The sequence below is a fragment of the Ambystoma mexicanum genome, chromosome 1p (assembly GCF_040938575.1).
Source record: "Ambystoma mexicanum isolate Mex_15411 chromosome 1p, UKY_AmexF1_1, whole genome shotgun sequence".
In the NCBI taxonomy this organism is placed as follows: domain Eukaryota; kingdom Metazoa; phylum Chordata; class Amphibia; order Caudata; family Ambystomatidae; genus Ambystoma; species Ambystoma mexicanum.
Genome location: NC_090921.1, coordinates 1,473,686,305 through 1,473,698,430, shown reverse-complemented (window position 1 = coordinate 1,473,698,430; position 12,126 = coordinate 1,473,686,305). Strand labels below are relative to the sequence as shown.

General features: G+C 42.8%; 7 non-coding genes across 7 annotated transcripts; all 7 read right to left on the bottom strand.

Annotated features, from left to right (window-relative positions):
• Positions 1-1,423: 1,423 nt before the first annotated feature.
• On the bottom strand, positions 1,424-1,497 carry TRNAI-AAU (transfer RNA isoleucine (anticodon AAU)). Its single transcript has one exon. It is a non-coding gene; the product is annotated as a tRNA-Ile (tRNA).
• Positions 1,498-1,825: 328 nt separating this feature from the next.
• TRNAI-AAU (transfer RNA isoleucine (anticodon AAU)) lies at positions 1,826-1,899 on the bottom strand. Its single transcript has one exon. It is a non-coding gene; the product is annotated as a tRNA-Ile (tRNA).
• A 1,172-nt stretch (positions 1,900-3,071) lies between these two features.
• Positions 3,072-3,145, bottom strand: TRNAI-AAU (transfer RNA isoleucine (anticodon AAU)). Its single transcript has one exon. It is a non-coding gene; the product is annotated as a tRNA-Ile (tRNA).
• A 726-nt stretch (positions 3,146-3,871) lies between these two features.
• TRNAI-AAU (transfer RNA isoleucine (anticodon AAU)) lies at positions 3,872-3,945 on the bottom strand. The gene has a single exon. It is a non-coding gene; the product is annotated as a tRNA-Ile (tRNA).
• A 1,465-nt stretch (positions 3,946-5,410) lies between these two features.
• Positions 5,411-5,484, bottom strand: TRNAI-AAU (transfer RNA isoleucine (anticodon AAU)). The gene has a single exon. It is a non-coding gene; the product is annotated as a tRNA-Ile (tRNA).
• Positions 5,485-6,210: 726 nt separating this feature from the next.
• Positions 6,211-6,284, bottom strand: TRNAI-AAU (transfer RNA isoleucine (anticodon AAU)). The gene has a single exon. It is a non-coding gene; the product is annotated as a tRNA-Ile (tRNA).
• A 679-nt stretch (positions 6,285-6,963) lies between these two features.
• Positions 6,964-7,037, bottom strand: TRNAI-AAU (transfer RNA isoleucine (anticodon AAU)). The gene has a single exon. It is a non-coding gene; the product is annotated as a tRNA-Ile (tRNA).
• Between the last annotated feature and the right edge of the window lie 5,089 nt (positions 7,038-12,126).

The following is a 12,126-nucleotide window of genomic DNA, read 5'->3' as shown; positions in this document are numbered from 1 at the left end:
TGATTAGCACCATGCTCAGTCAGAAAAAGTATGCCTTCTGACTGGAGCATAGGAGGGAGGCCAGTTGCAGGGGGGAGTTTTCTTCCCTTGAAAGAAAATGCCTAACTCATTCACAAATACAACCCTTATCCTCACAACAACATTGGTTATGTCCGCAGTAGTACTGACCCGTGACTATGTATGCACAGCTGCTTCCAACAAAACAGCAATCTTGTGTTAGTAACTCTAAAGCTGTGAGTGCCAATTCTGCATCAATCTCATCCTTCTGCAGAAATATTTCCCAAATTGACAAAGTGGCCAATACTGGGATCAAATTCGCTAACTTGGCGTGATTAGCACCATGCTCAGTCAGAAAAAGTAAGCCTTCTGACTGGAGCATAGGAGGGAGGCCAGTTGCAGGGGGGAGTTTTCTTCCCTTGAAAGAAAATGCCTAACTCATTCACAAATACAACCCTTATCCTCACAACAACATTGGTTATGTCCGCAGCAGTACTGACCCGTGACTATGTATGCACAGCTGCTTCCAACAAAACAGCAATCTTGTGTTAGTAACTCTAAAGCTGTGAGTGCCAATTCTGCATCAATCTCATCCTTCTGCAGAAATATTTCCCAAAATGACAAAGTGGCCAATACGGGGATCGAAACACGTGACCTTGGCGTTATTAGCACCATGCTCTAACCAACTGAGCTAACCGGCCAGCTGAGAGGCATATTTCTGACTGGAGCATAAGAGGGAGGCCAGTTGCAGGGGGACTTTTTCTTCCCTTGGAAAAAAAATGCCTAACTCATTCACACATAAAACCCTTATCCTCACAACAACCTAAAGAAAAACTACATGTGATCTGAAGGAAATTCACGAATATGACAATTATCTTCAAACTGACTTGTAGCCTGCATCACATTTAAGTAGAACTGGGACAAAGAAGGTTAAATGCATCTCATTGGTCATTTCCCACAGCAGTACTGACCTGTGACCATTTATGGACTGCTGCTTCCAACAAAACAGGAAACTAGTCATAGTAAATCTAAAGCTGTGGGTGGGAATTCTGCATCAATCTCATGCTTCTGCAGAAATATTTCCCAAATTGACAAAGTGGCCAATACTGGGATCAAATTCGCTAACTTGGCGTGATTAGCACCATGCTCAGTCAGAAAAAGTATGCCTTCTGACTGGAGCATAGGAGGGAGGCCAGTTGCAGGGGGGAGTTTTCTTCCCTTGAAAGAAAATGCCTAACTCATTCACAAATACAACCCTTATCCTCACAACAACATTAGTTATGTCCGCAGCAGTACTGACCCGTGACTATGTATGCACAGCTGCTTCCAACAAAACAGCAATCTTGTGTTAGTAACTCTAAAGCTGTGAGTGCCAATTCTGCATCAATCTCATCCTTCTGCAGAAATATTTCCCAAAATGACAAAGTGGCCAATACGGGCATCGAACCCGTGACCTTGGCGTTATTAGCACCACGCTCTAACCAACTGAGCTAACCGGCCAGCTGAGAGGCATATTTCTGACTGGAGCATAAGAGGGAGGCCAGTTGCAGGGGGACTTTTTCTTCCCTTGGAAAAAAAATGCCTAACTCATTCACACATAAAACCCTTATCCTCACAACAACCTAAAGAAAAACTACATGTGATCTGAAGGAAATTCACGAATATGACAATTATCTTCAAACTGACTTGTAGCCTGCATCACATTTAAGTAGAACTGGGACAAAGAAGGTTAAAAGCATCTCATTGGTCATTAGTAACTCTAAAGCTGTGAGTGCCAATTCTGCATCAATCTCATGCTTCTGCAGAAATATTTCCCAAAATGACAAAGTGGCCAATACGGGGATCAAACCCGTAACCTTGGCGTTATTAGCACCACGCTCTAACCAACTGAGCTAACCGGCCAGCTGAGAGTCCTGTTTCTGACTGGAGCATAAGAGGGAGGCCAGTTGCAGGGGGATTTTTTCTTCCCTTGGAAAAAAATACCTAACTCATTCACACATAAAACCCTTATCCTCACAACAACCTAAAGAAAAACTACATGTGATCTGAAGGAAATTCATGAATATGACAATTATCTTCAAACTGACTTGTAGCCTGCATCACATTTAAGTAGAACTGGGACAAAGAAGGTTAAATGCATATCATTGGAAGTCCCGCAGCAGTACTGACCCGTGACCATTTATGGACTGCTGCTTGAAACAAAACAGCAAACTAGTCATAGTAAATCTAAAGCTGTGGGTGGGAATTCTGCATCAATCTCATGCTTCTGCAGAAATATTTCCCAAATTGACAAAGTGGCCAATACTGGGATCAAATTCGCTAACTTGGCGTGATTAGCACCATGCTCAGTCAGAAAAAGTATGCCTTCTGACTGGAGCATAGGAGGAAGGCCAGTTGCAGGGGGATTTTTTCTAACCTTGGAAAAAAAATGCCTAACTCATTCACACATACAACCCTTATCCTCACAACAACCTAAAGAAAAACTCCATGTGATCTGAAGGAAATTCATGAATATTACAATTATCTTCAAACTGACTTGTGGCCTGCATCACATTTAAGTAGTACTGCGACAAAGAAGGTTAAATGCATCTCATTGGTCATTTCCCACAGCAGTACTGACCTGTGACCATTTATGGACTGCTGCTTCCAACAAAACAGCAAACTTGTCATAGTAAATCTAAAGCTGTGGGTGGGAATTCTGCATCAATCTAATGCTTCTGCAGACATTTTTCCCAAATTGACAAAGTGGCCAATACTGGGATCAAATTCGCTAACTTGGCGTGATTAGCACCATGCTCAGTCAGAAAAAGTATGCTTCTGACTGGAGCATAGGAGGGAGGCCAGTTGCAGGGGGGAGTTTTCTTTCCTTTAAAGAAAATGCCTAACTCATTCACAAATACAACCCTTATCCTCACAACAACATTGGTTATGTCCGCAGCAGTACTGACCCGTGACTATGTATGCACAGCTGCTTCCAACAAAACAGCAATCTTGTGTTAGTAACTCTAAAGCTGTGAGTGCCAATTCTGCATCAATCTCATCCTTCTGCAGAAATATTTCCAAAAATGACAAAGTGGCCAATACGGGGATCGAACCCGTGACCTTGGCGTTATTAGCACCAAGCTCTAACCAACTGAGCTAACCAGCCAGCTGAGAGGCATATTTCTGACTGGACCATAAGAGGGAGGCCAGTTGCAGGGGGATTTTTTCTTCCCTTGGAAAAAAAATGCCTAACTCATTCACACATAAAACCCTTATCCTCACAACAACCTAAGGAACAACTACATGTGATCTGAAGGAAATTCATGAATATGACAATTATCTTCAAACTGACTTGTAGCCTGCATCACATTTAAGTAGAACTGGGACAAAGAAGGTTAAATGCATCTCATTGGTCATTTCCCACAGCAGTACTGACCTGTGACCATTTATGGACTGCTGCTTCCAACAAAACAGCAAACTAGTCATAGTAAATCTAAAGCTGTGGGTGGGAATTCTGCATCAATCCCATGCTTCTGCAGAAATATTTCCCAAATTGACAAAGTGGCCAATGCTGGGATCAAATTCGCTAACTTGGCGTGATTAGCACCATGCTCAGTCAGAAAAAGTATGCCTTCTGACTGGAGCATAGGAGGGAGGCCAGTTGCAGGGGGTAGTTTTCTTCCCTTGAAAGAAAATGCCTAACTCATTCACAAATACAACCCTTATCCTCACAACAACATTGGTTATGTCCCGCAGCAGTACTGACCCGTGACCATGTATGCACAGCTGCTACCAACAAAACAGCAATCTTGTGTTAGTAACTCTAAAGCTGTGAGTGCCAATTCTGCATCAATCTCATGCTTCTGCAGAAATATTTCCCAAAATGACAAAGTGGCCAATACGGGGATCGAACCCGTGACCTTGGCGTTATTAGCACCACGCTCTAACCAACTGAGCTAACCGGCCAGCTGAGAGTCTTTTTCCCTTGGAAAAAAAATGCCTAACTCATTCACACATAAAACCCTTATCCTCACAACAACCTAAAGAAAAACTACATGTGATCTGAAGGAAATTCATGAATATGACAATTATCTTCAAACTGACTTGTAGCCTGCATCACATTTAAGTAGAACTGGGACAAAGAAGGTTAAATGCATCTCATTGGTCATTTCCCACAGCAGTACTGACCTGTGACCATTTATGGACTGCTGCTTCCAACAAAACAGCAAACTAGTCATAGTAAATCTAAAGCTGTGGGTGGGAATTCTGCATCAATCTCATGCTTCTGCAGAAATATTTCCCAAATTGACAAAGTGGCCAATACTGGGATCAAATCCGCTAACTTGGCGTGATTAGCACCATGCTCAGTCAGAAAAAGTATGCCTTCTGACTGGAGCATAGGAGGGAGGCCAGTTGCAGGGGGAGTTTTCTTCCCTTGAAAGAAAATGCCTAACTCATTCACAAATACAACCCTTATCCTCACAACAACATTGGTTATGTCCCGCAGCAGTACTGACCCGTGACCATGTATGCACAGCTGCTTCCAACAAAACAGCAATCTTGTGTTAGTAACTCTAAAGCTGTGAGTGCCAATTCTGCATCAATCTCATGCTTCTGCAGAAATATTTCCCAAAATGACAAGGAGGCCAATACGGGGACCCGTGACCTTGCCATTATAAGCAGCACGCTCTAACCAAAGGAGCTAAACAGCCAGCTGAGCGTTTTGTTTCTGACTCAAGCATAAGCAGGAGGCCAGTTGTAGGGGGATGTTTTCTTCCCTTGGAAATGCCTAACTCATTCACACAGACAACCCTTATCCTCACAACAACCTAAAGAAAAACTCCATGTGATCTGAAGGAAATTCATGAATATTACAATTATCTTCAAACTGACTTGTGGCCTGCATCACATTTAAGTAGTACTGCGACAAAGAAGGTTAAATGCATCTCATTGGTCATTTCCCACAGCAGTACTGACCTGTGACCATTTATGGACTGCTGCTTCCAACAAAACAGCAAACTTGTCATAGTAAATCTAAAGCTGTGGGTGGGAATTCTGCATCAATCTAATGCTTCTGCAGACATTTTTCCCAAATTGACAAAGTGGCCAATACTGGGATCAAATTCGCTAACTTGGCGTGATTAGCACCATGCTCAGTCAGAAAAAGTATGCTTCTGACTGGAGCATAGGAGGGAGGCCAGTTGCAGGGGGGAGTTTTCTTTCCTTGAAAGAAAATGCCTAACTCATTCACAAATACAACCCTTATCCTCACAACAACATTGGTTATGTCCGCAGCAGTACTGACCCGTGACTATGTATGCACAGCTGCTTCCAACAAAACAGCAATCTTGTGTTAGTAACTCTAAAGCTGTGAGTGCCAATTCTGCATCAATCTCATCCTTCTGCAGAAATATTTCCCAAAATGACAAAGTGGCCAATACGGGGATCGAACCCGTGACCTCGGCGTTATTAGCACCAAGCTCTAACCAACTGAGCTAACCAGCCAGCTGAGAGGCATGTTTCTGACTGGACCATAAGAGGGAGGCCAGTTGCAGGGGGATTTTTTCTTCCCTTGGAAAAAAAATGCCTAAGTCATTCACACATAAAACCCTTATCCTCACAACAACCTAAGGAAAAACTACATGTGATCTGAAGGAAATTCATGAATATGACAATTATCTTCAAACTGACTTGTAGCCTGCATCACATTTAAGTAGAACTGGGACAAAGAAGGTTAAATGCATCTCATTGGTCATTTCCCACAGCAGTACTGACCTGTGACCATTTATGGACTGCTGCTTCCAACAAAACAGCAAACTAGTCATAGTAAATCTAAAGCTGTGGGTGGGAATTCTGCATCAATCTCATGCTTCTGCAGAAATATTTCCCAAATTGACAAAGTGGCCAATACTGGGATCAAATTCGCTAACTTGGCGTGATTAGCACCATGCTCAGTCAGAAAAAGTATGCCTTCTGACTGGAGCATAGGAGGGAGGCCAGTTGCAGGGGGGAGTTTTCTTCCCTTGAAAGAAAATGCCTAACTCATTCACAAATACAACCCTTATCCTCACAACAACATTGGTTATGTCCCGCAGCAGTACTGACCCGTGACCATGTATGCACAGCTGCTTCCAACAAAACAGCAAACTTGTGTTAGTAACTCTAAAGCTGTGAGTGCCAATTCTGCATCAATCTCATGCTTCTGCAGAAATATTTCCCAAAATGACAAAGTGGCCAATACGGGGATCAAACCCATGACCTTGGCGTTATTAGCACCACGCTCTAACCAACTGAGCTAACCGGCCAGCTGAAAGTCTTTTTCCCTTGGAAGAAAAAAATGCCTAACTCATTCACACATAAAACCCTTATCCTCACAACAACCTAAAGAAAAACTACATGTGATCTGAAGGAAATTCATGAATATGACAATTATCTTCAAACTGACTTGTAGCCTGCATCACATTTAAGTAGAACTGGGACAAAGAAGGTTAAATGCATCTCATTGGTCATTTCCCAGAGCAGTACTGACCTGTGACCATTTATGGACTGCTGCTTCCAACAAAACAGCAAACTAGTCATAGTAAATCTAAAGCTGTGGGTGGGAATTCTGCATCAATCTCATGCTTCTGCAGAAATATTTCCCAAATTGACAAAGTGGCCAATACTGGGATCAAATTCGCTAACTTGGCGTGATTAGCAGCATGCTCAGTCAGAAAAAGTATGCCTTCTGACTGGAGCATAGGAGGGAGACCAGTTGCAGGGGGGAGTTTTCTTCCCTTGAAAGAAAATGCCTAACTCATTCACAAATACAACCCTTATCCTCACAACAACATTGGTTATGTCCGCAGCAGTACTGACCCGTGACTATGTATGCACAGCTGCTTCCAACAAAACAGCAATCTTGTGTTAGTAACTCTAAAGCTGTGAGTGCCAATTCTGCATCAATCTCATCCTTCTGCAGAAATATTTCCCAAAATGACAAAGTGGCCAATACGGGGATCGAACCCGTGACCTTGGCGTTATTAGCACCACTCTCTAACCAACTGAGCTAACCGGCCAGCTGAGAGTCTCTTTCCCTTGGAAAAAAATGCCTAACTCATTCACACATAAAACCCTTATCCTCACAACAACCTAAAGAAAAACTACATGTGATCTGAAGGAAATTCATGAATATGACAATTATCTTCAAACTGACTTGTAGCCTGCATCACATTTAAGTAGAACTGGGACAAAGAAGGTTAAATGCATCTCATTGGTCATTCCCACAGCAGTACTGACCTGTGACCATTTATGGACTGCTGCTTCCAACAAAACAGCAAACTTGTCATAGTAAATCTAAAGCTGTGGGTGGGAATTCTGCATCAATCTCATGCTTCTGCAGAAATAATTCCCAAATTGACAAAGTGGACAATACTGGGATCAATTTCACTAACTTGGCGTGATTAGCACCATGCTCAGTCAGAAAAAGTATGCCTTCTGACTGGAGCATAGGAGGGAGGCCAGTTGCAGGGGGGAGTTTTCTTCCCTTGAAAGAAAATGCCTAACTCATTCACAAATACAACCCTTATCCTCACAACAACATTGGTTATGTCCGCAGCAGTACTGACCCGTGACTATGTATGCACAGCTGCTTCCAACAAAACAGCAATCTTGTGTTAGTAACTCTAAAGCTGTGAGTGCCAATTCTGCATCAATCTCATCCTTCTGCAGAAATATTTCCCAAAATGACAAAGTGGCCAATACGGGGATCGAACCCGTGACCTCGGCGTTATTAGCACCAAGCTCTAACCAACTGAGCTAACCAGCAAGCTGAGAGGCATATTTCTGACTGGACCATAAGAGGGAGGCCAGTTGCAGGGGGATTTTTTCTTCCCTTGGAAAAAAAATGCCTAACTCATTCACACATAAACCCTTATCCTCACAACAACCTAAGGAAAAACTACATGTGATCTGAAGGAAATTCATGAATATGACAATTATCTTCAAACTGACTTGTAGCCTGCATCACATTTAAGTAGAACTGGGACAAAGAAGGTTAAATGCATCTCATTGGTCATTTCCCACAGCAGTACTGACCTGTGACCATTTATGGACTGCTGCTTCCAACAAAACAGCAAACTAGTCATAGTAAATCTAAAGCTGTGGGTGGGAATTCTGCATCAATCTCATGCTTCTGCAGAAATATTTCCCAAATTGACAAAGTGGCCAATACTGGGATCAAATTCCCTAACTTGGCGTGATTAGCACCATGCTCAGTCAGAAAAAGTATGCCTTCTGACTGGAGCATAGGAGGGAGGCCAGTTGCAGGGGGGAGTTTTCTTCCCTTGAAAGAAAATGCCTAACTCATTCACAAATACAACCCTTATCCTCACAACAACATTGGTTATGTCCGCAGCAGTACTGACCCGTGACTATGTATGCACAGCTGCTTCCAACAAAACAGCAATCTTGTGTTAGTAACTCTAAAGCTGTGAGTGCCAATTCTGCATCAATCTCATGCTTCTGCAGAAATATTTCCCAAAATGACAAAGTGGCCAATACGGGGATCGAACCCATGACCTTGGCGTTATTAGCACCACTCTCTAACCAACTGAGCTAAGCGACCTGCTGAGAGTCCTGTTTCTGACTGGAGCATTAGAGGGTGGCCAGTTGCAGGGGGATTTTTTCTTCCCTTGGAAAAAAAATGCCTAAGTCATTCACACATAAAACCCTTATCCTCACAACAACCTAAAGAAAAACTACATGTGATCTGAAGGAAATTCATGAATATGACAATTATCTTCAAACTGACTTGTAGCCTGCATCACATTTAAGTAGAACTGGGACAAAGAAGGTTAAATGCATCTCATTGGTCATTTCCCACAGCAGTACTGACCTGTGACCATTTATGGACTGCTGCTTCCAACAAAACAGCAAACTAGTCATAGTCAATCTAAAGCTGTGGGTGGGAATTCTGCATCAATCTCATGCTTCTGCAGAAATATTTCCCAAATTGACAAAGTGGCCAATACTGGGATCAAATCCGCTAACTTGGCGTGATTAGCACCATGCTCAGTCAGAAAAAGTATGCCTTCTGACTGGAGCATAGGAGGGAGGCCAGTTGCAGGGGGGAGTTTTCTTCCCTTGAAAGAAAATGCCTAACTCATTCACAAATACAACCCTTATCCTCACAACAACATTGGTTATGTCCCGCAGCAGTACTGACCCGTGACCATGTATGCACAGCTGCTTCCAACAAAACAGCAATCTTGTGTTAGTAACTCTAAAGCTGTGAGTGCCAATTCTGCATCAATCTCATGCTTCTGCAGAAATATTTCCCAAAATGACAAGGAGGCCAATACGGGGACCCGTGACCTTGCCATTATAAGCAGCACGCTCTAACCAAAGGAGCTAAACAGCCAGCTGAGCGTTTTGTTTCTGACTCAAGCATAAGCAGGAGGCCAGTTGTAGGGGGATGTTTTCTTCCCTTGGAAATGCCTAACTCATTCACACAGACAACCCTTATCTTCACAACAACCTAAAGAAAAACTCCATGTGATCTGAAGGAAATTCATGAATATTACAATTATCTTCAAACTGACTTGTGGCCTGCATCACATTTAAGTAGTACTGCGACAAAGAAGGTTAAATGCATCTCATTGGTCATTTCCCACAGCAGTACTGACCTGTGACCATTTATGGACTGCTGCTTCCAACAAAACAGCAAACTTGTCATAGTAAATCTAAAGCTGTGGGTGGGAATTCTGCATCAATCTAATGCTTCTGCAGACATTTTTCCCAAATTGACAAAGTGGCCAATACTGGGATCAAATTCGCTAACTTAACGTGATTAGCACCATGCTCAGTCAGAAAAAGTATGCTTCTGACTGGAGCATAGGAGGGAGGCCAGTTGCAGGGGGGAGTTTTCTTTCCTTGAAAGAAAATGCCTAACTCATTCACAAATACAACCCTTATCCTCACAACAACATTGGTTATGTCCGCAGCAGTACTGACCCGTGACTATGTATGCACAGCTGCTTCCAACAAAACAGCAATCTTGTGTTAGTAACTCTAAAGCTGTGAGTGCCAATTCTGCATCAATCTCATCCTTCTGCAGAAATATTTCCCAAAATGACAAAGTGGCCAATTTAGCACCAAGCTCTAACCAACTGAGCTAACCAGCCAGCTGAGAGGCATATTTCTGACTGGACCATAAGAGGGAGGCCAGTTGCAGGGGGATTTTTTCTTCCCTTGGAAAAAAAATGCCTAACTCATTCACACATAAAACCCTTATCCTCACAACAACCTAAGGAAAAACTACATGTGATCTGAAGGAAATTCATGAATATGACAATTATCTTCAAACTGACTTGTAGCCTGCATCACATTTAAGTAGAACTGGGACAAAGAAGGTTAAATGCATCTCATTGGTCATTTCCCACAGCAGTACTGACCTGTGACCATTTATGGACTGCTGCTTCCAACAAAACAGCAAACTAGTCATAGTAAATCTAAAGCTGTGGATGGGAATTCTGCATCAATCTCATGCTTCTGCAGAAATATTTCCCAAATTGACAAAGTGGCCAATACTGGGATCAAATTCGCTAACTTGGCGTGATTAGCACCATGCTCAGTCAGAAAAAGTATGCCTTCTGACTGGAGCATAGGAGGGAGGCCAGTTGCAGGGGGGAGTTTTCTTCCCTTGAAAGAAAATGCCTAACTCATTCACAAATACAACCCTTATCCTCACAACAACATTGGTTATGTCCGCAGCAGTACTGACCCGTGACTATGTATGCACAGCTGCTTCCAACAAAACAGCAATCTTGTGTTAGTAACTCTAAAGCTGTGAGTGCCAATTCTGCATCAATCTCATGCTTCTGCAGAAATATTTCCCAAAATGACAAAGTGGCCAATACGGGGATCGAACCCGTGACCTTGGCGTTATTAGCACCACTCTCTAACCAACTGAGCTAAGCGACCAGCTGAGAGTCCTGTTTCTGACTGGAGCATTAGAGGGTGGCCAGTTGCAGAGGGATTTTTTCTTCCCTTGGAAAAAAAATGCCTAAGTCATTCACACATAAAACCCTTATCCTCACAACAACCTAAAGAAAAACTACATGTGATCTGAAGGAAATTCATGAATATGACAATTATCTTCAAACTGATTTGTAGCCTGCATCACATTTAAGTAGAACTGGGACAAAGAAGGTCAAATGCATCTCATTGGTCATTTCCCACAGCAGTACTGACCTGTGACCATTTATGGACTGCTGCTTCCAACAAAACAGGAAACTAGTCATAGTAAATCTAAAGCTGTGGGTGGGAATTCTGCATCAATCTCATGCTTCTGCAGAAATATTTCCCAAATTGACAAAGTGGCCAATACTGGGATCAAATCCGCTAACTTGGCGTGATTAGCACCATGCTCAGTCAGAAAAAGTATGCCTTCTGACTGGAGCATAGGAGGGAGGCCAGTTGCAGGGGGGAGTTTTCTTCCCTTGAAAGAAAATGCCTAACTCATTCACAAATACAACCCTTATCCTCACAACAACATTGGTTATGTCCCGCAGCAGTACTGACCCGTGACCATGTATGCACAGCTGCTTCCAACAAAACAGCAATCTTGTGTTAGTAACTCTAAAGCTGTGAGTGCCAATTCTGCATCAATCTCATGCTTCTGCAGAAATATTTCCCAAAATGACAAGGAGGCCAATACGGGGACCCGTGACCTTGCCATTATAAGCAGCACGCTCTAACCAAAGGAGCTAAACAGCCAGCTGAGCGTTTTGTTTCTGACTCAAGCATAAGCAGGAGGCCAGTTGTAGGGGGATGTTTTCTTCCCTTGGAAATGCCTAACTCATTCACACAGACAACCCTTATCTTCACAACAACCTAAAGAAAAACTCCATGTGATCTGAAGGAAATTCATGAATATTACAATTATCTTCAAACTGACTTGTGGCCTGCATCACATTTAAGTAGTACTGCGACAAAGAAGGTTAAATGCATCTCATTGGTCATTTCCCACAGCAGTACTGACCTGTGACCATTTATGGACTGCTGCTTCCAACAAAACAGCAAACTTGTCATAGTAAATCTAAAGCTGTGGGTGGGAATTCTGCATCAATCTAATGCTTCTGCAGACATTTTTCCCAAATTGACAAA